Source organism: Pimephales promelas, chromosome 9 (genome assembly GCF_988280905.1).
Source record: "Pimephales promelas chromosome 9, fPimPro1.hap1.1, whole genome shotgun sequence".
NCBI classification, from domain to species: Eukaryota; Metazoa; Chordata; class Actinopteri; order Cypriniformes; family Leuciscidae; genus Pimephales; species Pimephales promelas.
This window is the reverse complement of record NC_142777.1, coordinates 15,999,980-16,025,720: the sequence shown is the minus strand read 5'-3', so window position 1 is coordinate 16,025,720 and position 25,741 is coordinate 15,999,980. Positions and strand designations below refer to the sequence as shown.

Below are 25,741 nucleotides of genomic sequence, written 5' to 3'. Positions count from 1 at the left end.
AGAATTAAAATGAGGCTTATAAAATCGACTTTTTAAAAATCAAATTTCTTACTGGATGATCTGCATTCACAGGTACTGTAAAATTGCAAATCTGCAACCGTAGATTACTTTAATTTTATACAAATGTGCTAATTTGTACATGAACATGCAAAAGTTTGGGGTTGGTAAGATTTTTCAATGTTTTCATTCTCATCAAAGCTGCATTATTTGGTCAGAGATTGTGGAATATTACACTCTAAAAAATGCTGGGTTGCTTTAACCCAAATCTGGATCAAATATGGACAAACCCAAATATTGGGTTAAAAATGTAATTTAAACATTTAACCCAATGGCTGAATTTGTCCATATATGACCCAAAGATGGGTTAAAACAACCCAGCGTTTTTTAGAGTGTACTACAATTTAAGAGAGGTCTTTCCCATTCTTATAGATTTTAAATTGTAACTTATTCCAGTGATGGCAAAGCAATTCAGTCATTACTCCAGTTTTCAATGTCACATGATCCTTCAGAAATCCTAATACGCTGATGAGTTGTGCTGCTCAATTCAGAAAACATGATACTTTTTTAAAAGGAGCTGTATCCAAGATTGTGGCCAAAACTGGTATGCAATCACTTTCAAATTAGGGTGTATCCCCACCTTCCCCCATGACTCGAGGTTGCCAGATATGCTGCAGGTTCCAGCAGGAATGTAGGCTGCTACAAGAAGCTTCCGATGGCAAGTAACGAGTCCACCACATTGAGTTTTTTTCTGTTAATTATTTATTTCGACTTTGTAACAAAGTATTTCGGATTCATATCGAGTTTTTATTTATTTATTTATTTATTTGGGGGGGGGGGGGGGGGGGCCTTGACTGATGTTGACAACTTGACAATGTCAACATCAGTCAAGGGCTGCGACTTTTTAAATATCCAATATCCTTGCCGGACTACTGTTGTCAGTGATATAAGTATTTGAAATTAGCATGACTTCTTAATGTCTAGTGACATATCAGGGAAAAATACATTGCTCGCATACAGGCCCTTTAAGGATTCTTTGATCAAATAAAGCAGAGCAAATTCATTAGTAAATAAATGTAAATAAACAAGTGGCATGGGTCATGGAAGAGTATTACATTTTGTATTCTGTGTGCCAGCTTTATTATCTACTTTATTATTAGTAACACCATTCACTGCAATATATGTCCTTGCCATCTGAGGAAATAACTACCACATTAAGATGTGGTGCACGAGGGACAGCCCGACTTGTTTTTAATTGATTTCCCCAGCTCTGGTTCTGGGTCTTCAGGAACCAGTCCACAGGCATGCACAGTGCCAGATAAACAAACAAACCAGATTTCTATTTAGGGCACAGCGAGATATGTTTATCCTCATCCCATGTAATGCAATATTATTTAACTTTGACTATAAACCCCATCTATTTCAGGACTCCACCATTAGTGTTAATTAGAAAACCAGAAATGAACACGTCTGCCAAACTGCCTGATAAATGGATGGCCGAATATCATGGGATAGCATAAATCGAAAGGTGAAAACACCACAGGTGGTACTTAAAAGCATTAAACATTGGATAGATTCATTAAATCAAGGGGACAGATTGCACGTGGCCATCAGCTTCAGAACATTAAACCTATTTCTGTCTTATTGTAGACTATTGAAAAAGAACAACCACGTTTTGCGACAAAAACCTGTAAAGTCAGGCAAGAAGTTCTGCTACATTTCACATTTTTCAAGCTGGGCCCAATTAGAGTGAGCTTCTCTTTTAGTTTAAGAGCTAAATGTGCAATGACCTGAATCAGACAAGATTACTCAATTTGAAGGTAAAGCCAATGGACAAAAGTCTGCCCTGGGCCCTTGAGCCTGTTGAGACAAAATAAAGAAACTGTAGCAGCTGGCATCAATTCTTCGTTTTCTGCTCCTCGGTAGCAACAATGAGGAACTTTTAGAATAATTAGCAATGACAAAAATCTTGTAAAAATAGAATAGCCTGTCAGGCTAACATGAAGTTTTTTTAGTGTTAACACTGCCTAAGCCTTCCCCTCATGTTGGGTAGTCACATCCTGATGGCACTCAGGCGTCCTAGCCATTATGTTCCAAGACCAGCGTTGACAAGTTTTTAGTCTTCTTAGTGGGGTGCTTTATTTCAAGTCACAGAGAATTATAGCAAGAAAGAAACAAGTGTTGCATCAGGAACATTCAGAACAAAAGCAAACAGGTTTTATTTCCAAAGTTAGCAGCATCAAAAATGCAAAGACCCAAAGACCAATCAACCGCATTACCTGACACTCTAAAACTCTTCAACACAGTCTCTATAAAGACATTACAGAACAGTTTATTTCTTTTTCAGCATTATTTTATTTTAGGTCTGTTTCACACACACTGCATCTGAAGGGAATTGCTGCGTAATTGCGATGGAAAACGAGGATAACACTTTCAGGCTGGCAGCGTTTCTGCTGCACAACGGACATGTGACTCCATGTAGAAAATGACGGGATCTTTTTTAGATTTTGCATTATTTCTTCCTTAGGCTCAAAAATGATCAAATGGTTTTCAAGAGTTGGCCGTTGAGAATTATTACAAACTTAATGGTTATGAAATCTAATTTACATGCGAGGATGATCACATTTATATAATTATGCTAATTAAAATGGCACGTTTCATAAAAGCCTTAAAAAAAGTAGTGATAAACGGGTTTTTAGTGCATTTTTATTCGTCTCAATGTCGAAACTCGACCCTCGGTGCTGTTTTCTGAGATGGTTCTGGGACCCAGCACCACAGAACTTGTGCAAACAGCTTGAATGCAGTGACGTGTTAAGATATTTTTGCTGAAATTAATATAAATTAACACATGAAAGTGACAAAGAAACAGAGAGTAATGCAAAAATACAGCAGGAGACGCGTCACGAACAAGACTAGAGGAGGTAGAACTTGTCAGTGACATTGTAAATATGAGTTTAGTTGTTTACAGTTTCTGAACATAACTTGCCTCATTAATACAAAATTCAACTGATGTGTTCACTTCAGTTGATGTCTTACATAATGTGAAGCTGTTTTTGCACAGATGCCAGCTATATCATTCATCTGTTATAAATAAGCTGATCTTTTGGTTTGTAATCCTTCAAGTTCACATTAAAAAAAAGACAAGTAAGGGATAATGCATATCCAGCCGGATGTTATCGCAGAATAAACCCGACAGAGTGATCAGGACATTATATTAATATATTATTATTTTATAATATTTGATTAGGTCTCTAAACGCAAAGTTTCTACAAGGACAGGAGTTTCTAGCATGTGACAAGTTCAAACTAGACGGACATAAGTTACAGTCAGTCATACCACTTAATTAAACAGCGTTTCGCCACATAAATAATTATAGAAATAAGAGAAATTGATATGCGATGAAACGGTTTTAGAATTTGTCATCTTCTAATCCATTACAGTGTACAAAACAAGATTTGTAAAATGACAGCAGCTGTGTTAAAGGGTGTATTCACACCAGGAAAGTCCGATAGTTCACTTGCTTTGGTCTGGACCAAAAACATTTTTTATTTTTTTTTTTTATGGTTTGCTTTTCACACAGACCATCTCTTCAGCTGGGTCTCGGTTTGGTTGTTTGATCTGTACCCGAGTTCGCTTGCTGATATTCACACCTGCCCAAAAGGTCCGCAACAAGGGGGGAATCGAACCAAACAAGGCAGGTGTGAATACACCATATGAAACAAGAGAGCGCAAGTCTGCGATACCTGGAAGACATAATTAAATAAATGTACACAAAATATTGATTTGACTTTTAATATTTAATTTGCTCACCAAAAGCAAAACTTCCATGAAGAAAAAACACTCCTCGCAAGCGTATAGCGCTGACTTCAGTTACCCCAATGAGCCTGTGTAATCACTTTTTACTGGTTGTTATCGGGGAATAACAAACCACTGGATGATGCAATGGCTCTACACTCTTAGAAAAAAAGGGTTCTTCTATATATGTAGCATATAGGGTTCTTTACTCAACTCCAAAGGATATTTATTGCTTAAAAAGTTTCAATAATGACAAGAAAGAACCCTTTTGGCACAAAGGTTCTTTAAAGTCTATTATTCGTTCATATTTTACATTACTCTGCAACATTTTGTAGTATGTAATTAAATTATTGTTTATTAAACTGATGTAGTAACTTAATATCACATTTTAGTCGTGCTGATTTTGGAGGATAAAAACTGAAATGGCACTCTTCGTCTGATATTGATTAATTAAATTTTTTAACCCTCATATCTTGAATTTTGTGATCATTCACATGCATTGCATTTTAGGGGTTCCAAATACGTAGCGCTTTAGAACCTTTTAAGGTTCTATATAGAACATAGAGTGTATGCACGGCGGTATTTCAGGTGAAGGTGTAAGGATGCTCGATAACTTCCGCCGATCGTAGAGTCCAATGCAATACCGAGAATTTATATTGAATTTTACTAAAGAAACGTTAGTCACAAAAACAGACAAAACAGAGACCCATCGTTGTGTTTATGCTTATTTTTAAAATTATATTAAATAAACATAACTACATATAAAATTACATCTAAACGTACGAAAGTTTCGTTTCAAAGACGGAAGGACAGTACATTTTGAAGACTCTGCCATAATCCCGTTTTCCTTGGTTTTCTACCGCTTAAATCTCCCCAACCAGAAACTGACGAGCATCCTTGCGTCAAATGCGGAAATTGTGTGTGCATATAGTCTATTTATCAATTAGAATCAAGTATTCCACAGAACAGTGTTATAATTAATGATATCAACCCCTTATTATTTTTGAACTTTTTAATTCACTAAACTGTGTACAAATATGCATTTGCTTAAGATTACTAAATATTTCTTGTCAAATTGCCAGCAAAAAAACAACAACTATTGAAATAATATGGTCTGTGATATAAGATTTAGATCTAAAAAAGGCTAAAGAGATTGTAAAAAGCCTTTTGAGTTTCCTCACAATGAAAAACACATAAGCACACACTGTGGCAACCGCTAACCAAAACTAATGCACTAGGCTCCTTTATTCTATCAGCCAGAAAGAACTTTTTTACTTCTTTAACATTCAGTAGACTGGATCTAAAATGAACAGCGGGCCTAAATCCCTTTTTCTCAATCTGGCTGCACTGCTGTGAGCTAATGAAGGTCTGGCTTTGTGCCTATATGTGACAGATCGTGAAAGTCATTTTAAGCGTGCCCAAGGGACTTTTTAAGCATTACACTCTGCACTGACCAATAGCTGCACAGTATATCCCTTGAATCTGACAGCGAGCCTTATACCTTTGGGCAAAGTGTCAACTTTTGCACATCAAAGGTGATGTAAACCGATTTGTAGCCAAAGACTAGATTCCTGTAAGAGAAAAACTGCATTGCCACTGCGCTGAGTGACTCATTGCATCTAACAGGAAGCCAATGCTGCTCAAAACTAAAGCCTTCAATAACAAATCTGATGCGGCTAATTTGATGTACAGCTGGCTGTGATTAAAGAATGCACTAGAAAAAAAAAATCTAGTTTACTTCAACACAGTATAAAACAAACAACTTATGAAAACTGGGTCACGGCACCGACAAATAACTGCAGATAGGTGGGTCCAGGAACTATACTGAGTCATCAGGCAGAAGACAGTCAGTTGTTGAGTCTCCCCTTATTGGAATAACATCTACTGTGTGTGCAACAGAAAGAAATTGCTTCAACAAGCTGAATCCGATCAATTAACATGACAACCACAGGTTCTTCTGTCGACCCGCTATTAATTATCTGGCCTTACAAGAAGATTAGGACATGCAAAAAAAAAAAAAAAAAGCAAACGGAAAACAACACTGCAAGACTCGGTCATGCCTCGGCAGTATAATTACCCGTCCAAAGTAAACCGAGCAGGAAGACTAATGAGTGTGGCATGGGTCAGTGTCACTTGAGTACTGACATAGCTTGCTCGTTTCCTGCCTCATTCTTCTCTTTCTTCGGTGCGAGGAGAGGGCAGCTGTGCCTGCGGTGGGGGGATGGACGTCCGACCAGAAAACACACAATCCAAACCGCTGCTGTCTGTTTAGTAGGCACCTCCCATGGTTCCGAGACTGATGAGACGAAGGGAATATCTTCAGGGGCTTTGCCACTCACCACTATTAAAATTTAATCCATCAAAGTGGGCTGAAGCAAACATTTGACTGGAAGCAGAGAGAATGATGTGGGACTGTCATTGCTTCTGCAGCTTATATTCACAAACGGTCTACTAACGCTTGAAGTCGCCCACACATACACAGAGAAATGCCTGAAGGTCATCTGCCGGTGTGTTTACCGGTATGTTGGTGCTCATGTGATGTGTGAACGGTCTCTTAGCGGTTAAAGGGTTAGTTCACCCAAAAATGAAAATTAAGTCATTAATTACTCACCCCCATGCTGTTCCAACCCCGTAAGACCTTCGTTCATCTTCGGAACACAAATAAAGATATTTTTGATTGAATCTGAGAGCTGGATCAGTCCTATATAGACTGCCTAAGGGACTGGCTCTTGACGGCCCATAAAGTCATTAAAGAAAAGGTTTAAATATTCCATGTGTCTACAGCGGCTCAACTATAAGTTTATCAAGCGACGAGACTACTTTTTGTGCGAAAAAAACATAAATAACGACTTTATTCCACTATTCCATTACTTCCTTATGGGCGCATGCGCGAGAACTGAGACGAGGACGTTCTCATTCGACCACTTCTTGTTACCGGCTGCTCACCGCTTAGGAGTTTTACCGCCCCCTACCGTATAAGATGATGTGCTGATATAGCTGGAAGCGCAAAACTTTCTGTTTACAAGCAGAGGAAGATGCGCGCTGTACATACGCTTTTCAATTAGCGTATTTTCCGCACTATAAGGTGCACTTAAAAGCATTTAATCTTCTCAAAAAACGACAGTGTTCCTTATAATCTGGAGCGCCTTATATATGGATCATCATTTTATACGGTAGGGGGCGGTAAAACTCCTAAGCGGTGAGCAGCCGGTAACAAGAAGTAGACGAAGGAGAACGTCCTCGTCTCAGTTCTCGCGCATGAGCCCATAAGGAAGTAATGGAATAGTCGAATAAAGTCGTTATTTATGTTTTTTTCACACAAAAAGTAGTCTCGTCGCTTGATAAACTTATAATTGAGCCGCTGTAGGCACATGGAATATTTAAACCTTTTCTTTAATGACTGTATGGGCCGTCAAGAGCCAGTCCCTTAGGCAGTCTATGTAGGACTGATCCAGCTCTCAGATTCAATCAAAAATATCTTTATTTGTGTTCCGAAGATGAACGAAGGTCTTACCGGGGTTGGTACAGCATGGGGGTGAGTAATTAATGACTTAATTTTTGGTTGAACTAACCCTTTAAAAGCCAGAACACCGTTGTTTGTGTGAACATCATTAACGTGCCAATAAAGTCATTCTGGTAATTATACAGTAATTTACTAGAATTGCTGCGTGTAAGCGGCTAACGACAAGTTGCAAACGTGTAGAAGGTTAGTTAAAAATGATTATATTTATCTTGTGTATAAAGCTTTTATATATATTTAAACATGGTTAGCAGATGTTACTATTAGGGATGTACCGATATGAACATTTTGGCCGATACCGATAATTCTTTATATTTGAAAGCCGATAAGCGATATATCGGCTGATAAATCTAAATCCAATTTTTATATAATGTTTGAAAGCCTGATTGCAAAAACAAAAGTCTCACAATTAAAATCCGTCCCCTAACACAATTGTTATGTTCTCATTATAATTTAATGTAGCCGATATGACAGCACATTTAACTATATTTTCCTTTTTGATTCCAATCATATTTAAAGCAATTAAGATCAAGCATGTTGAACAGTGCGCATCTTAAGTGTCTCAGGTGTCAAGTGTTGAAGGAAATAATTCATTATTTATCAGCTTTAATATATCAGCCAAATTTTATTATCGGGCCGATAACGATAACAGAAAAATGAGCAAATATCGGCCGATACCGATATGGTGGCCGATATATCGTGCACCCCTAGTTACTATGACAATATATTGAGCAAGGAAACAAAACAGCAGTCATTTAGTCATTTATCCACAGGTATGGAATAAAATAGCAAGAAGCTCACATGCATCTAGTGAGCACAATTCTTGACTAGATAGAAAGAACTGAATTGATTGAGGCACTCAAAACCACAGGCATTCTGTTCAGCATCCACAAGGCATCCCATCCTACACAGCAGGTGGAAAGAAAAATGGATCTACCAATGACACCGCTAATGACACCCCAGAGATATGAGCAATGTCAGTCCCGCAGGAGCATGAAATAAAATCTGTTTACCTTTACTTTCACCTCTAAGTCTTGCCATTTTAAACTGGCAAAAACACGATTTATTTGTTAATGTACCAATACTAAAATACACAATTATAGTGTCCATTACTGACCAACTGTTACCCAGCCATGATTGAAAATGGTTTGCAACAGATCCATGTAGTTAAGAACTAATCAGATTGAAGTGTAGAGACAGTATATTTAATGCGCTCTTTGATTCACTTAGCCTTAAGAAAAAAAAAAGACTACTTTACTGCTGAAATTGTGCCTCTTCACTCGACAATCATTTCCTAAATATTTTTCCACTGTGACTGGCTAAGTATTACTAGAAAGATCACTCAAGATGTGCATATAATGAGTACTACGTACATTTGGCAGGCGTTCTACATGAAATTATGCTCTGTGAAAAACAAACAAGAGTCCTTTTTTTTAATCATTCTAGTTTGAAGTTTTGTGACAATTTACCATTAAGAATAACTTTCCAAAACTCAAAGAAAACCAGACTGTGGGTTTACTAAGCTTTTCCCTATGTGATGTTTTCATCAGCATTCTCACCCTTCTGATCTGACAGATCCATCAGCCTCAGGGGTGACACCAGCCCCAGACATCTGTCAGTCGGAGTTGGCAACATTCGTCAAAGAACAGCTCCGTAATTCAATCACCCTGTGATAAATCACTGCGTTTAGGGCAAATAACAAACAATTACATCACAGGATTTGATTTTTAGGATTCAACTCATGTTCATATAATAAATAGAAAATTAGTTCTATATAATGAGATATTTCATGGAGAGGAAAAGAATATATTGCTTTAAGTCTTTCCAGTTCAATTGGATTGGCTCAACTAGACATTCATGGACAATGACGCTTCAATAAGTAGTTACTTACATTTAGATTTATTCACATTTTTATTCATTTAGCTGACGCTTTTATCCAAAGTGCCTTTTAATTGCTATATATGTCAGAGGTTGCATGCCTCTGCCAGCAGCTAGGGGTTAAATGTCATGCTCAGGGACACATTGCTGTCTCACAGTGGATTCGAACCAGTGTCTCTTCCACCAAAGGCATGTGTCTTATCCACCCAGTTACTTGGTTAGGCTTCGCCTTTCCACGACTTCTCTCCTGTTTAAAGGGATACTCCACTTTTTTGGAAACAGGCTCATTTTCCAACTCCCCCAGAGTTAAACTGTTGAGTTTTACCTTTTTTGAATCCATTCAGCCGATCTCCGGTCCTGGCGGTACCACTTTTAGCATAGCTTAGCATACATCATTGAAGTGCACAAGACCATTAGCATTTCTCCCAAAAACTTACCAAAGTGTTTCGATATTTTTCCTATTTAAAACTTGACTCTTCTGTAGTTACATCGTGCACTAAGACAGACGGAAAATGTAAAGTTGTGATTTTCTAGGCTGATATGCAGGGAACTATACTCTCATTCCTGCGTAATAATCAGGGAACTTCATTGCCGTACCATGAATGCAGGAGGCGGTATGACTACACAAACTTAGTCCCGGTCACGTTGGAAGCTGGGCACTATTTTCAGGCGATGCGCCATAACATTACGCCTGCTGCACTCATGGTACGACAGTGAAGTTTCCTGATTATTACGCAGGAATGAGAGTATAGTTCCTAGTCATATCAGCCTAGAAAATCGCAACTTTACATTTTCCGTCGGTCTTAATGCACAATGTAACTACATAAGGTCAAGTTTTAAATAGGAAAAATATCGAAACACTTTGGTCATTTTTTTTTCGGAGAAACGCTAATCTTGTGCACTTCAATGATGTATGCTAAGCTATGCTAAAAGTGGTACCGCCAGAACTGGAGATCGGCTGAATGGATTAAAAAACGGTACAACTCAACAGTTTAACTCTGGAGGAGTTGTAAAATGAGCCTATTTCCAAAAAAACAAAGTGGAGTATCCCTTTAAGTCAGTCTCTGAGTACAATGTCTATGAAGTATAGAAACTATTAATCAAAGGTTTTAAAGAAAAGAATAGAACAATGATATTTTAGTAAGGGATTCAAGAGCACACTTGCATCAACATAACCTCAAGCTTACTTTAGGGACAAAAGTATAAACACAGAAGCAGAGTGTTTGTGTAACTCGTAAAAACGGTCTAGGGATTCAGTCTTTTTCTCTGACTTTTAATTACATAAGGAACAAACCCTTTGGCCAAGGGCACAGAAAGTCTCGCTAGGGAAGGTATTTTAGACACAGCTCCACATACAAGATGAATGTGTTGTGGATGCTGGGGATCAGCTGGTGGTACCGTGGTATTCCTGGAACCCAGCCCAGGCCTGTCTTAATGCAGTGCCGCTTCACTGACCACGCGAACACTCGCAGAGAAGAGGAACATATTTCTCAGAGCATATGGGCCCTCGCCAGGATTCAAATAAGCAGAGTGTTGGAGATGCCTCTCTTACCTGTAGAAAACAATTCATCTACCTTTTCCCCCTTTCTCACTGACAATGGTCCCGAACGAGGGGCAACAAGAGAAGGGAGTTGAGAGAAATGGAAGAATTTTAAAAATTGACTAAACATGGTGTGCAGACATGTTTCTGCTTTTCAGCCTTCATCTGACCCTTCCTACTTTCCCTGGCTGAGTTGTGTATAGAGGAGACTGACTGCTCTGCTATAAACAAACAGTAGTTAATGTAAAATAAATGAATCCCCTTGTACACATGCAGGTCTTTCAAGGACTAAAAATGAAAACATATATAGCAGGCAGGGGCGGAGTGGGACCAAAAAATTTACCGGGACATTTCGTAGACCACCGGCCCTCGTCGGTGAGAGTTCAGTTTAGTAAATTTTAAGGTTAAATGAATCAATCTCGTGCTCTTTAAGAGATCAAAATTAAGAGCTTCAACCCATGAACTGCTCGTTGAACAAAGAAAAAGCATTGATTTGTACCAGGACAATAAGAGGGCTCAAGCATCTTTTTAGTTATGAGAGTCTCAGTCTACATTACATTATCAATGGCGTTTTAGGATGCCAAACAATTAATATAATAGGAATAATTATATAAATCATTATTATTATTATTATTATTATTATGACGTAAAATCCATATAGCCTATAAATGTACTATTTAAATGAAAATGAATATTTCAAAAGTATATTTTAGTCAACATTACACTATAATATAGGAAAATTAAAATACTTTTGTCCTAATTTCTTCACTTGCAAGAAATAAACCCTTGAGCTTTTATTTAGGAGGAAACATACAACCATGCTGATCGCATGAGCAAAGTGCACACTTTTCTTTAAATCAAGCAGCACAAACAGAATGCCTATTCTTAAAGTCTTGTGCTGTTTTATATAGGCACAAAGCCATATCATGGATTCGATTTTAGTTTGTTAGCAAAATATAACACTAGAGACCTTTATGTTAGGTTATACATTTTACATTTTACAGAGAGAGTTCGGCAAAAGGCGGAATCGAACTTGCGTCGAAAATGTAAAAAAAAAATATTCTTTTCTTCCCCTCGCATGGGCGCATGGCGAACTTGCAATGTATACATTTTTTCAGACCGGCCCTCGCGGCCTCGAAACACTACCGGCCCACCGGGAAAACTCCCGACTCTCCCGATTGCCACTCCACTACTGATAGCAGGATTTGGTAACCAGACTTTGCGAATGTAAAAATCAAATCAAAACCTTATTTACTTTCCTAATTGGTGTAAATTATATATATATATATATATATATATAGGATTGCTTGGATCCTATCCGGAGCACCTTGGGGAAACCGAAGCCAATAAGGGGAGAACATGAAAGAAAATCAGGGACCTTCTTGCTTTGTAGACAACATACTTTGCTTCTGAAAAAGAATGCCCTTCCTGTCTGCCATCACCAATTCTATGTGCTTTTTTTTCAGCACCTACCCAAAATAGTCGTGTAGACCATTTTTCATGATCCATCAACCCCCAATGGATAAAATAACGTCATGCTTTGCAATTTTCTCTGTTATAAAATCCTGAGTCACTAAAAGTAACTCAAAGTAATATCAACATTTCATGGTGACCAATTTCACTGATTAAGATCTATTCAGGTAGAAAAGGTAATGTTTGGACACATGTAAGGAAATCCACATTTTTTAACCAATTGAGAACAGTTGTGCCTTTATGCTGACTAAGTTCAAATTCCATCTCACCAACAAGGCCCTTGAGAGCTAAGAGGCATGAGCATGCTGCCCGCTGTCAAAAGCTACCCACAATGTCAAAATGGCCGTGACGGCCTACTTCCAAGCGCTGAAATATAAGGCCATAAAACCGTGTGCCACTATAAACCTGTACCCATCTGCTGATTTGTGGATCCAATTACTTTCTTTCTGTAATGGCCATGTTCAGTGCCATGATGTTCAGTCAATCGTTGGCAGCTCCTCAGTTTCAACTTGTTATACTGACCTCAACGGTCACTGTTTCGGACCATGCCACAAGAACTCTCAGACAACAAGTCATAGGAAATGAAAGAGGTCAGTCGTTTTGTCATTAGCTAAAGAACGCCATTGACATTCCACATTTATCGAAGAGGGGCTGTTTACACCTGCAGTGGTTTCAGTTGAGTGGCCCTCGCTGATGTAACCCAGATGTATGCTGAATCCCCCTGTCAACACAGCCATGTGGGTACAGGGGCACAGGGGAGCCAGCTGACTGGTGCTGACAGATGGATTATCTTCAGGGCCAGCGGTGGTCCTGGCTTCTGCAAGAGTCAAAATGGCAGACGCTGCGCGTCCAAACACCAGGTGTGTCCCCTCCAAACCCTGGCACTGGCACCTTGTTCCTGGTGATGTGAAGCTACTGACTGTGAATAGCCACATCCCATTGCACCTCCATGAATATAAGAGCAAACAGGCTGTTTTAAGTCTCGCCAAGACATTTTAGCACTGTGGGCTATAAGTCCAGGGAAACCCTGGAGTGCATTTTATTGCCAACATGAAAAATCAATTAAGTAAACTTCATAAAGAGGCAGTTGTTCATAGCAAACATTACCCTTGTCCTAAAGGCCCCATTTACACTGCATGGTTCAAGTGACCCAAATCCGTTTTTTTCCTCTCATGTGGCACAGATCGGATATGACCGGTGAACGTGTATGCAGGAAAAATTTTCTCAGATCGGATTCAGGCCTCACTCATCCATATGTGGAAATAAATCGGATATGAATCGGATACGTGCATTTGCGTGTGCCATGTAAGCAGATAAATCGGTTATTCCCCAGTAAATGTGAGTCTTACGTCATTAAAAAAGTGCGCGATTGCGCAATGCGGAGGTTTCATGTCTTTTGAGTGTTTAGGGCGAAGAGTGCAGGCAAAAATGCAGGGATGCTACAGAAATAAATCCGTATTTGAAGACATTTCACAAGGTATGGGGAGGCACGGTTTTAAGCGATCGTGGCTACAGTGCCAAGGAATTTCCTCTGTTTTCGCCTTACGAGACCAGTGTTTTGATGACTTTTCAAAATATTGTGGAAAGAAAAACATTGAATAATTTTATACGCATCTGCATCCATTGAATTTCGTGCTGTTTTACTTAATTTTCCAGGTCAGAACGTCTACATTTGGTAGTTTCAGTATAGTGTAAATGCAAAAATCGGATACAAGTCACTTCTTAAAAGATGATGTAAGCAGGTCGTCAGAAAATCGGATTTGTGTATCAAGACCAGCAGTGTTAATGCAGCCAAAATGATATTAGACATCATCATCATCTAAAGGTAAATGTTCTCAACCTTTACCAAGAGACAGTCCAGGTTACACTGTACCCTTGAAAAGTTTTGTTACTATCAATAGAACTGCATTTGCTGTTTGAGGCCATGATACACAAACACTCAGTTGTTTTGATATTCAAACTGAATTAGTATAACATTTTAAAGTTTGTTAGAAGTTTAATAAAAAGAACAGGGCAGAACAAGGTTACGGTGACGTTTTGTCAAATTAATTAGAAAGCAACTGATTCTTATGGAAACTACCGACTATGAATCATTATAGACAATTCCTGGTTCACCTCTAAAGTTCTTGTGAACATTTCAGACAAACTTAAACGTATCATTAAGACAAACGGAAGCACAAAATTCTTAGTATCAAACAAAAACAATTTAATTCCATATAAGTTCCCTTGTGAACAAACTAAAGAGCTTAACTTGCTGAATAAATAGAATTTGGTTTTGGAAGTTGGCATATTTGCAGGACTGTGGACCATAAAGTTTAAAAAGAGGTCAAAACACATACAAAAAAGTAACAAGAGACCCAAGCTGTATAACAACATTCACCTCCCTCCCTTAGAGAGATGTGTAGAGAGATTTACTGTGTCATCGCCACAGCATGCATTCCAATGGTAAAAATAGAGATAGCAATAAAGTTAGTGACGAAACCAGAGGTTAATCATCCCACCTTGTGATATGTCATCTTTTAGTGTGCAAACCCAAACCTATGGGTAGGAAACAGACACAACTCAGTCTAGAATTTTTAAAACAAATCCAAAGCCCCTTTTAAAGCATAGTATCAGATACGTTATTTAACTGTGAGAAGGCTGGTCAATGGCAACATCAGACTAGTAACATTTACAGCCTTTCCTTTTACGCCTGACCTCAAATCACACACTGAGACATTCATTCATCCTACAAATTGTGGGTTGCATTTGAGCTTTTTTTAGATTCCTAATGAAAGAAGGTGGTCTTAGAGATTTGTGTGTTTATGCAAAAATAGCAGCTGACGAGCTCCACCTAAAAAACGTTGAAGGCGGAAAATCACTAAGTTAAACTAGTGATTAAATTGGACTAAACTAGACTCACTGTTCCATACTAAAAAAAAAAAGGTGCTTAAGAGTTCAATGAAAAAAGGATACAAAATCACTAAGTTAAAACTGGACTAAACTAGAGCCCGACCGATAAAGGATTTTGAAGGCCGATACCGATACGAATATTTGTTGGTTTTAAAATCCGATATATCGGCCGATATTTTTTTTTTTCAGAAACACGCAACAAAACATTAACAGATTTCCCTAACATTAGTTATTTGTAGTTATGTTATGAGTTTTAACTAAAATAATATGATAATGCATTTTAAAAAGAAACGTGTTTCCTTTCATTGTCACAACAGAACAGAGGAACCAAAGCTCATTAATGTTAAAGTTAGCGGCCTTCCACTGATGATAGTGGCATTAGCTAGCTTAGTGGTTAGCTAGTCTATGATGAGTCATAATTTAGCAGTGGATAACGTCATACTGCAAATTGTAAAACATACATTTTCAACATAACAGGCCAAGGAGAGATGATACGTCTCATTGCTATAACTGTCACACGCTATTAAAGAAATACTTCAGTCACATTGTCAAAAGTTAAAAGGACAGTCAGTCAACTACACTGTAACAACGTAACTATTACTAGATAATTCCGCTTCACTCTCGGCTTATGTCACGCAGCAGCAAAACTGGACATGATAGTCACAAATTTCGTCATGCTTATTTGAGTTAAGAGAACTGATAGAGATGTTCTTTTAATTGTTATTCAAGTAATGTATGTCTCATGACCAACTCACCATGAACACACTTCACCGATGTGGATCTCACTCACGGATAACTGGTTCTCTCTGCCCGACTCTGGCTGGATCATCAGTTACTACTAACTATACAACTCCAACACTCATGACATGGTTGAAGCGTGTTTCGTTTTTATTTTATTTTTGAAATATTCGTTTATCGGCCATTATAACTGCCGATACCGATAGTTTGGAAAACGCCTAATATCGGCCGATAATATCAGCCTGCCGATATATCGGTCTGGCTCTAGACTAAACTAGACTCACTGTTCCATACTAAAATCAAACAAACAAACAAAAAGTATAAAAGAAAATGCCCGGTGCTTTAGAGTTTAATGAAAAAAAAAAGGATACAATGTGAATAAAGTTTCCAGAGAGAAGTACATGGGAAAGAAAGTTCCTTGCTTGAGGCTGCGGACATATCCGAGTTACCTCAGGCTTAAATGAAAAAAGCAATTTCAGCACAGAATTAAAGTATTAAATGAAAAATAGGAGAAACGTGATTTTTTTCCATTATCGACAGTGAGTTAGTGGTTGCATCTCGGAACGTTCTCAGGGGCCCTATAGCAAACACAGGCCCACTTGAGAGATGTAGTATTCTGCATCCTCTGGACGATCCATCATGCTATATGCTGTGCTGCCTCCAATTGTTTTTTGTCCCTGGCAGTGCCGGGAAGGAAAGAGAAAAAAAATACCATAGTAAGTTAGTAGCAACAAAAACTCTGGTTCGCTTTATCTATCACCCCGTTGTGAGTTGCAGCATCTTTGTACAATATTACTAGTGCCTCAGAAATACAGCTCACCACTTTGGCTCTGTCTTTTCAGCAGAGCCCCAGCAGCAGAGCATGGCAGTCCTTAAGCCACCAATCTGCTCCATCGCAAACTGGGATGCAGACCGAGGCTTAGTGCTTCTCCAGTGGCTGCGTTTGGCCCTTGGCGAGCCAACATGCTCTGCTGCCTGAGCCCACGGAGGACAACCTCAAGAGGGTTAATTAGAAAGCCTCACAGAAACACGACATGTCATGCCGTTTGTGAATGGCAAGGTTAAATTAGACGCCTCCTGTGTTCCAAAAGATGGCTGTCAATAATGAACAGCGAGCTAATTCTTGTTGTCTAGGTTTCTCAATGTTTTAGGCCCTCTTATCCAACTTCTGTGAACGTGCCAGATTCAAGGCCGCTGCAAAGGGGAAAGCGGAATGCTTTCGGCCACCATGCCTGCTTCCGCAAACTTGAAGTGATAAGACCTTGTTAGTAGGTAGCTGGAGGATTTGGGGTGAATCTTTTTGCCTTCTATCACTCTTCCACTTCAAGAAATATTTGAGTAAGAAAGTCTGCTGTTATGGGCACTTGAACCTGAATCACCTCACTTGCTTGAGAGGCCAGAAGGCTGTTTTTTTTTTTTTTTTTTTTTTTGACAGACCGCCCAAATGATCAGAGGACTCCTTCACAAATTTACACACATTCTATTTCTAAACAGTGAAGAATGGACAGGGATAGGTTGCAAACGTGTATTGTTAAGACCGAATATAATAACGTTATGTTCAGTAAGGGAGTATTATATTCATTCAGTGAAGGTTTTAGGCTGATTCAAATGAATTAATTTGTTGCATCATATTATATCCCATACAGACTTCAAATTCACAATTCAAACTGCATTGCAGGAAACACTGGCATAGTGCGCAAAGTAACTGCCAATTAAATGTTACCAATATATTATTACAGTGGAAACAGATTTAGCAATAATTAATTGTTGTACAATTGAAATGTGTTGGGACAGAATGTTTAGCATTAGCAGATGGAGAGAGACCAAACTGCCTTGTTGTGCTCTGGCACGTCTAAGAGGAGAGAACCAAACCAATACTCGAAGGGCCTCATAAACAACAATTAGGCCAAACGAATTCTCACATGCATATATCTCATTAGGATTTGAGACAGTGTGAGAGCTTTTGTGGATGTCATTAAAACACACATGATTTGAAACTATTTCTTCGCAGGATCCATCAAGCTAGGTTTAGTTTGCACAGTTTAAAAGTGGCCTGTTCAACAATGCCATAAAAATCAGATCCAATCTTTACATTTAAATTTATATCCAGGGCTTGACATTAAAACCTGCCAACTGTGAGTGGATTTCAGCAGTTTTGTATAACAATCACTCCTACTAGCCACTCTGGCGGGTTGAATTATTATAATTTTTTTTTATAATATAAACATTTTTCAATTGACCCTTCGCTAAGCCCCGCCCTCCCTAGTTACTGTTGCTACGCTTGTCAAGCTTTCGCGGCTGGCACACCTATTACAGTGTGTATGCACCGGTCCCCAATGAGATAATTAATAATATTTGGCGAACATGTGAAATATCTGAGAGAGCAAGACAAAAGGGCCTGCAGTATTCCATTCGAGGGATATATCCACTACATAATATGCAACCGATTGGAGAATAATTTCTTAAAAATTGAAGCTATAGTCCCAGCGCAAGCAGCAGCTCCTCATATGCTAACCATTCAAATGGGAAACACACACATTGAGGAACAGCTATGTTCGTGCACAGCAGGGTAAGCGAAATGTGAAAAAAAAAAAATCCTAATAATTATAAATCAAACAGCTTATCCTATCCATAAATCTTGTGGAATAACACCAACACTGGGAAAGCCGCGATCGGATTGGGTTAAAGTTACTTATGGGGTAGTTGGCCGTCGATTACCAAAATGATGAAATATATTTTAAAGTATGTCAGTGAGCCTCCGTCTTGTCTTATGAACAAAGAACCGTCAATATTTCCAAGCAATAGGTGTTTTTGTTAATCCTGTCTTCATTTAGTTGTGAATGGGTCTCCCACACTGCTTGATCACGCCCTCGGCTTTTAGATTTTCGGGAAGGAAAAAAAAAATCCACTTCCCCGTTCAAAGTTTAAGGATACCGGGTATCAGATTTGCACAATACATACGCACAATGCTAATGCTACAATGCTAAAAATATTGATTTTTAGATACATATCCATACTGAAATGTCTGAAACACTTCTAATTCTCATTTTCCGCGAAATAGATACAGAATTGTGTTTTCTATTCTATTTCAATAGCGAGTTACACACAAACCCACCTCCCCTCACTCGTATCATTTGCTCTGGATGAATATTGCTAGTGTTACAGGGCTTGAATTTGAATTTCAGCGTGAGATTGCGTGTATTGCGAATAATTCCCACCGATTTTGTGCTCACACCCAAAGAGACGGCATATTCACATTCAGTCAAATACACACAAAAAATGCTGGTTTGGTCAGTTATGTTTTAGGCGAACATAAAAACATTTTCAGAAAAAAAATGCATGTGTAACAGTATAATGAATCTGTGTGTGCCAGGTCTTAAAGTGACAGCAGCCTAATACACCCAACTGCCAAACTATGAGATAATATAAAAAAAATATAGACCATTTCACAAGATGTAAACAACACTGGTCCAGAAGCACTTCCTGTTTCAGTTTTTTAACACTACATAAGAGCTGGGATAAAATACAACCAACAGAACATATAAAACTGAATCAAAAAGTTAAACAAACATCTTTAAGATGTTTTCTTTACATGTGAAATAAAGAAAACAGTTACAAACTGAAACAGGAAGTGCTTCTGGACCAGTGTTGTTTACATCTTGTGAAATGGTCTATATATGTATATCTAGGCCATTTTTATGCATGGTATCCATGTCAAATCTATGGCCAATTACAATTCTGAGTGGCTAGTAACTTTGGTAAACCACTTGCCATGGAGGCTGGTGCGCAAAAAAAATTAATGTCAAGACCTGTTTATATCCATTGTTTTCTTTTTGGAGCTGAAGCTGTCAAATAGAGTAAATATTTATAACTAGCCTCTGATTATGCACTTCAATTAGTTTATTCAAAGAAAAATACACTGAATAAAATAATGCAGCTGATAACGCTTACCCAGCAGGATTCAGCACAATGTGGTTCTTCATTATCCAACACAGAGGAACAATTGTTGCAGCGTCAATTATCGGGTACACCGTTCCTTAGCGCTGGAAACCATGGCTTTTAATTAGCAAGGCACAGAAAGACGCAGATCTGTGCAAACTGCTGGAACGACTGCCATGTGGAGAGTCGTGAGAGTACAACAAACTCAATTATGGCCAAAACACAGCACATGCATTGAAATGAGGTTCGCAGCACACATGAAAAGCCTCACGAGCCTTAAAAAGACTGTGAGCCGAGGACACATGCTCATGCACGGAAAGAAAACGGGGCTGAAATGAGTGACATCCAGAGCAGAAAGATAATCAAAAATTCAATCTAGTGACTTTTAAACAGGTAAATCCTGAAAGAGTTCCTGTTTTGTTTGGAAAAGCAATATGATTATGCATTACAATATGATTATGCATTTACGCAACTGCAGTCAATTATAGTCTCGAATCATAATTCTGACCGTGGATGTATCATTTACACTGACAGCAATTTTTTCCGCTGGATGAAGGCTGCTCACTGTACTGTTGGATGCTAGTGTGTCTTTTCCGCTGGCCTAACATTATTGTGACACCAGCCATAGCTTTTGAAAATTTGATGTCATTTTATTTTGATTTGGCATCAGTTTCTGGATGGGAAAGCATTTGTATAAACCTGCAGCAGTGAATAATGCATGATATCATGAACAAGATGAACGATTATCAATGCAATGCATGAATCAAACTCAGAATGTCAACAATTTCAGAAACGGTTTTCCATGCATCATCTTTTCTTATTATATGACTCTATGTGGGCACAGACAAATCATATAAAAGAGAGAAATCGTTCAAATCGCAGTGACTTCCTCTGAGTCTTGCCTAGCCTCAGCTATATTATCTCACAGAAATAGACTTGAGACAGATGATTTAGCTAAACTAACACAATACAACAAGATGAAGGCATCAGCTAATACAACATGCTTGAGTGACGACAAGCTGACTGTTCCTAGATGACTGGCACATCGATGTGTCTGGAGTTTCTGAATGTGGCATCTACAAACCATATCACGATATCAGTGTTTCATATCGGTCGATATCGATAATTATTGATTTTTTTTTATGACCCATTGAAAATAAGGACCAGGAGAAAAATATATTACATTCAAACATTTTTATTTTAAACTTAACCTTCCTCTGATTATAATCCCAGGACAGAAATGTCAACACAGCCATGGAAAACTCAAATAATTAAAATGTAAACATAAGTCTAAATTCAGAATCAGACCTGCAAACCTGAGTAAAAAAGTTGACAGTGGCGTGGTACGGTGGTACATAGGTGGTTGTGGTCGTACGTGCCCCCCCCCCGCTCGATATTTTTTGCGATTTTAATATGCAAATGACACATTTCTGAGCGTGACTTAACAAAAATCAGCATATTTATCAAAAATCTTTGTTTGTATCTTACACATGTACTGTATCATAGCAAGTCAGGGCAGAGTACCCGGCTAACGTTGGATATTCCACCATTTGGGCAATTGAGCTCATTTTCCACCTCCCCTCGAGTAAAACAATTGTTTTTTTTTTTTACCGTTTAGGAAACCGTTCAGCCGATCTCCAGGTCTGGTGGCACCACTTTTACCATGGCTTAACGTAATTCATAGTATGACGACAATACTAGGGGTGGAACGATACACAGAAGTCATGGTTCGGATCAGTATGATTTCGGTACAATGGAGTGAAAAGCAAAACAGAAATATGGAAGGCATTTTTATAAATGTCTTAAGCCTTGTATTTGTTAAATAAGTTGTATTCATAAAGGCATAGAACCAGTTTATTTATAGAGCACTGATTATAGCTATTGGTTTATTAATTGAATTAATGAAAAGATAAAAAGACCTTGAGATATGTTTGGTAATTGTCCCTGAATGAATTTTAAATTAATTTGCTATATTTCAGATCAATATATTTGTTTTCCTTAATTTTAATTAACCCTAACTTTATTCTCATCAGAATTATAAATAATTGATTTCCGGATAAAATAATACTACCAACATGAACACATTTGATTTTCTTCTTCTTAATCAATGTGTAACTTAAAAATAAACAGATTAGTGCTCTGTTTTGAGGACAAGACACAAAAACCAATGCGATATGACACACAGACTGTTTTAAAAAGGGGTTGGATACATTAGTTTTGCTTTTAAAACGGTGTGTGTGTGTGACAGTTGTTGATGTGATGCGATGGCAGCCATATTGCACCAGAATGCCCACCTCACATCTTATTGGTTGAGAAGAGACAGTGATGAAGGCAATCCGTATATGGGGATGATTAGGAGGCCATGATGGACAGAGGCCACTGGGCAAATTTGGCCAGGATGCTGGGGTTACACCCCTACTCTTTTTTAAAAGACATCCTGGGATTTAATGACCACAGAGAGTCAGGACCTCAGTTTAACGTCTCATCAGAAGGACGGTGCTCTTTGACTGTATAGTGTCCCCATCACTACACTGGGGCTTTAGGACCAGCACAGACCACAGGGTGAGCGCCCCCTGCTGGACTCACTAACACCTCTTCCAGCAGAAACCTGGTTTTCCCAAAAGGTCTCCCATCCAGGTAATGACCAGACTCAATCCTGCTTGACTTCAGTGATAGGGTGATATGTCTGCTGGCCATAGCATGTCACTTCTAGTTATCATAACGTTAAACTCATCTCAACGTTGTTGTCACTACAGCTCATATAGAAAATAACAACTCTCATTTGCTGCTTGCTTTATTGCAGCAAATCACTGCTTTATATTTTTTTTCCAAAACATCTAGACCAAAATGCAATTCTGAGGAGTATGTTGAAGGACATTAAATAGATTTATAAATGTGTCTCATCCCTGAAATAAACATTCATAGATTTTAAAATGCCTAGTTTTATTATGCATATCCTCATTTCCATATGCATATTTCCATCTGGATGATGCCATGTTTTTTGTGCAGTCACATTACATTGCTAAAAACACAATGTACCCTTGTCTTGTTTTAAATTAAATATATGCCATCAACAAAACAAAACAAAAAAAAAAAAAAAGAAAGAAAGAAAAAGAAATTTGTAAAAAGATAATTGTATACCATACTTTTCAGAGAAAGCTTTCAGGGAATTTATACAATTTTACCTTAGGGGTGTCACGATTTCGATATTAAATCGAAATCGATCGAAATTAATTCAATGGTATCGAAATCGAAATAAAAAATGGTATCGTCGATACTGCCACGCCCCATGTCGCGTCCGTGATGGAAAGTTCGGATCGTTTTACTGACTCTATTGTTCAATCTCGTTCATCAAAATTAACTAAACTTTTTTTCTAGTCATTTCAGGGGCTTTAAATGTTATACTATTAAGTTATGTTACTTGTTTTTGTTATATTTTAAATTTGGCAATGGTGTAGTGTACATTGTGAACAAATTTATATTGCATAATGCATAAATGTGTAGTCTAAAAATTGCATAGCAATCTGCGCTTTACATTTTTTTTTTTTAAATCGAGAATCGAATCGAATCGTGACCTTAGAATCGATAACTTAATCGAATCGAGGATTTGGAGAATCGTGACACCCCTAGTTAAGGTAAACATATGTTTTAGGTTGGATGTATATTTATAATGGAAACAGATAGGCCTTTTGCAGTGTAAATACAACTCTGTTCTCCCAATCTCCCTGACACGTCAAAACATTTCTAAATTCATATATATTTTTGTTTAATGTCTAAATGATGACTTTATGTAATGTGAGTGCATAACTCGATAATTAAATCTGAATAATTAATCTACATGTGTATATCTAAATAAAACCAGTTTAAAATCATTTGGTTTACTTCATTACTTTGCTCACTCTAGTAAGAGAGGGTGTATGCACGCACAGTGTAGTTTGCGGACTGTGCACACATATTTATTTACGCTGTGTGTATATACACCCACACACACACAGTATATATACATATATATATATATATGAGAGAGAGAGAGAGAGAGAGAGAGAGAGAGAGAGAGAGAGAGAGAGAGAGAGAGAGAGAGAGAGAGAGAGAGAGAGAGAGAGAGAGAGAGAGAGAGAGAGAGAGAGACATAAGGCCCCAGGCCTTGTGATTCATATTGCAAAAGGTCTGTTTTCAAAATAAAGCTTGGCTAAAACCACTATACTACTATTATAGCAAACGCTTCACTGTGGAGCACATCCAGAGGTACTAAATAGTAACATTCAATTCAAATTAAACGGCATATGTTCGTTTGGCAAAGTAACAGGTTTGCCAGGGCACTCTATCATTTATGTATCCATGATAATATTTACAGTAAACTTAAAAAAAAAAATATATATATATATATATACATATATATATATATACACATATATACTTTTTTTTTTTGTCGTTAATTTATGAACAGGTGTGCTGTATAATACTATCTCGGAAAGCGTCATACTTTCCCATAATCATACTTTTCAATCATACTTTTTTTTTCTGAACATAGTACAATAGTTTTTTCTAATCTATAAGATTTTCAATCTACTGACAAGGACTTGTTGTGTCTTTTTAAATCACAGACGCTGAATTCATTCTGGAACCGAACAATCACAACTACTGAAGAACTTTAGAGTTTATCAAGTTTATACTTATTTGCTCTTTTGTAATATCTTTGGATTAAATATTATTTTTATGTGCATTAAATCCTCTTGACATCCTCTTATAAGAGAGAGCCACTGAATCACAAAACCATAGACATCTGCCCACAGACTATTTCTCTTACTCAAGTCTTTAAAAAATAAGCCATTGCTTGCTTCCTTTTTTTACGCAAGTAACCTCTGTCACAAATGCATTTTACACTTCTTCAGTGCTTCCCTCCCCTTTTTTCATTTGGGTTCTTGTGCTCTCATGAAAGCTCAGAGACTATCCATTATGTGCAATTTAAATGGCCACTCCCTACCCACCAAAAGAGCTATATGCGAGAAAGTTCTTGGCTGTCACAGCAATAAGAGGCTTTTTCCTTCACACTTGAGGTTAGGGTGAGTGGGTTTACTCAGACAAAAGCCAGATGCATTTCAAAGTAAGCAGATAGAAAAAAAAAAAAACTTACAATAGAGATAGATTAGCTTCTTATCAACACACGCATAGACAAAATAATTGCAAACACCATTGATTGATGCATGCTTTTTTTTTTGTGTAAGGATCTACTATGTTATTAAGTAAATAGATCAGATGACAATAGTTCATTCTTCTCTTACTCACAATGAAGTATTCAGCATGCATTCATAAAAGAACACCGATCAAGTACACAAGCTTCATAATAAATCACATCTAAGTGATAATTATGCTAGTAAATCTTCTTTGTAAAAATAATTAACAAAATTGTTAACATGACCTAACAATGAGCAATACAGCATTAATCTTAATTAATACACAATACCATTAATGCATAATACATGAACTAACAATCATTGAGATTACTGAATGCTGTAAAAAGTACTTTGTTGAATGATCATGATGCCTACTGCATTAACTAAGAACCTTAGTCAACTAAATTTTGAATAAACAAAGCTTTTTGTCTTCTTTCTATTTTTGTGTGTGACTATATTCACTATACATATTAAGATCAACTTGTGTTTGATCTTGCCATCACCTTTACAGATACATGGTTTGTTGAAACTGACAACATGCCTTACAGTCTGTATTCTGAGCTTCAACAGGGAATAATTCCCAACAAGTCAAACAATAAATGACACTATAGTAAGTTAGTCAGCATGCTTAAAAAAATTGCATGGCAATTCAATGCTGGACATGGGTTTCCAGTGCACATGGTAATGTATTGATGTTGCAGGAACAGTAACCACACGCAGGAACACAGGAGACCAAATATAATGTCATTATAATCTCATAACAATATATAACAGTTATTTTAATCACCGGAGCTG

At 37.7% G+C, this 25,741-nt stretch overlaps 1 protein-coding gene across 6 annotated transcripts in view; it reads right to left on the bottom strand.

Annotated features, from left to right (window-relative positions):
• The window catches only part of enox2 (ecto-NOX disulfide-thiol exchanger 2), a 297,189-nt gene that overhangs the window by 191,545 nt on the left and 79,903 nt on the right, over positions 1 to 25,741 (bottom strand). The window lies entirely within an intron of this gene.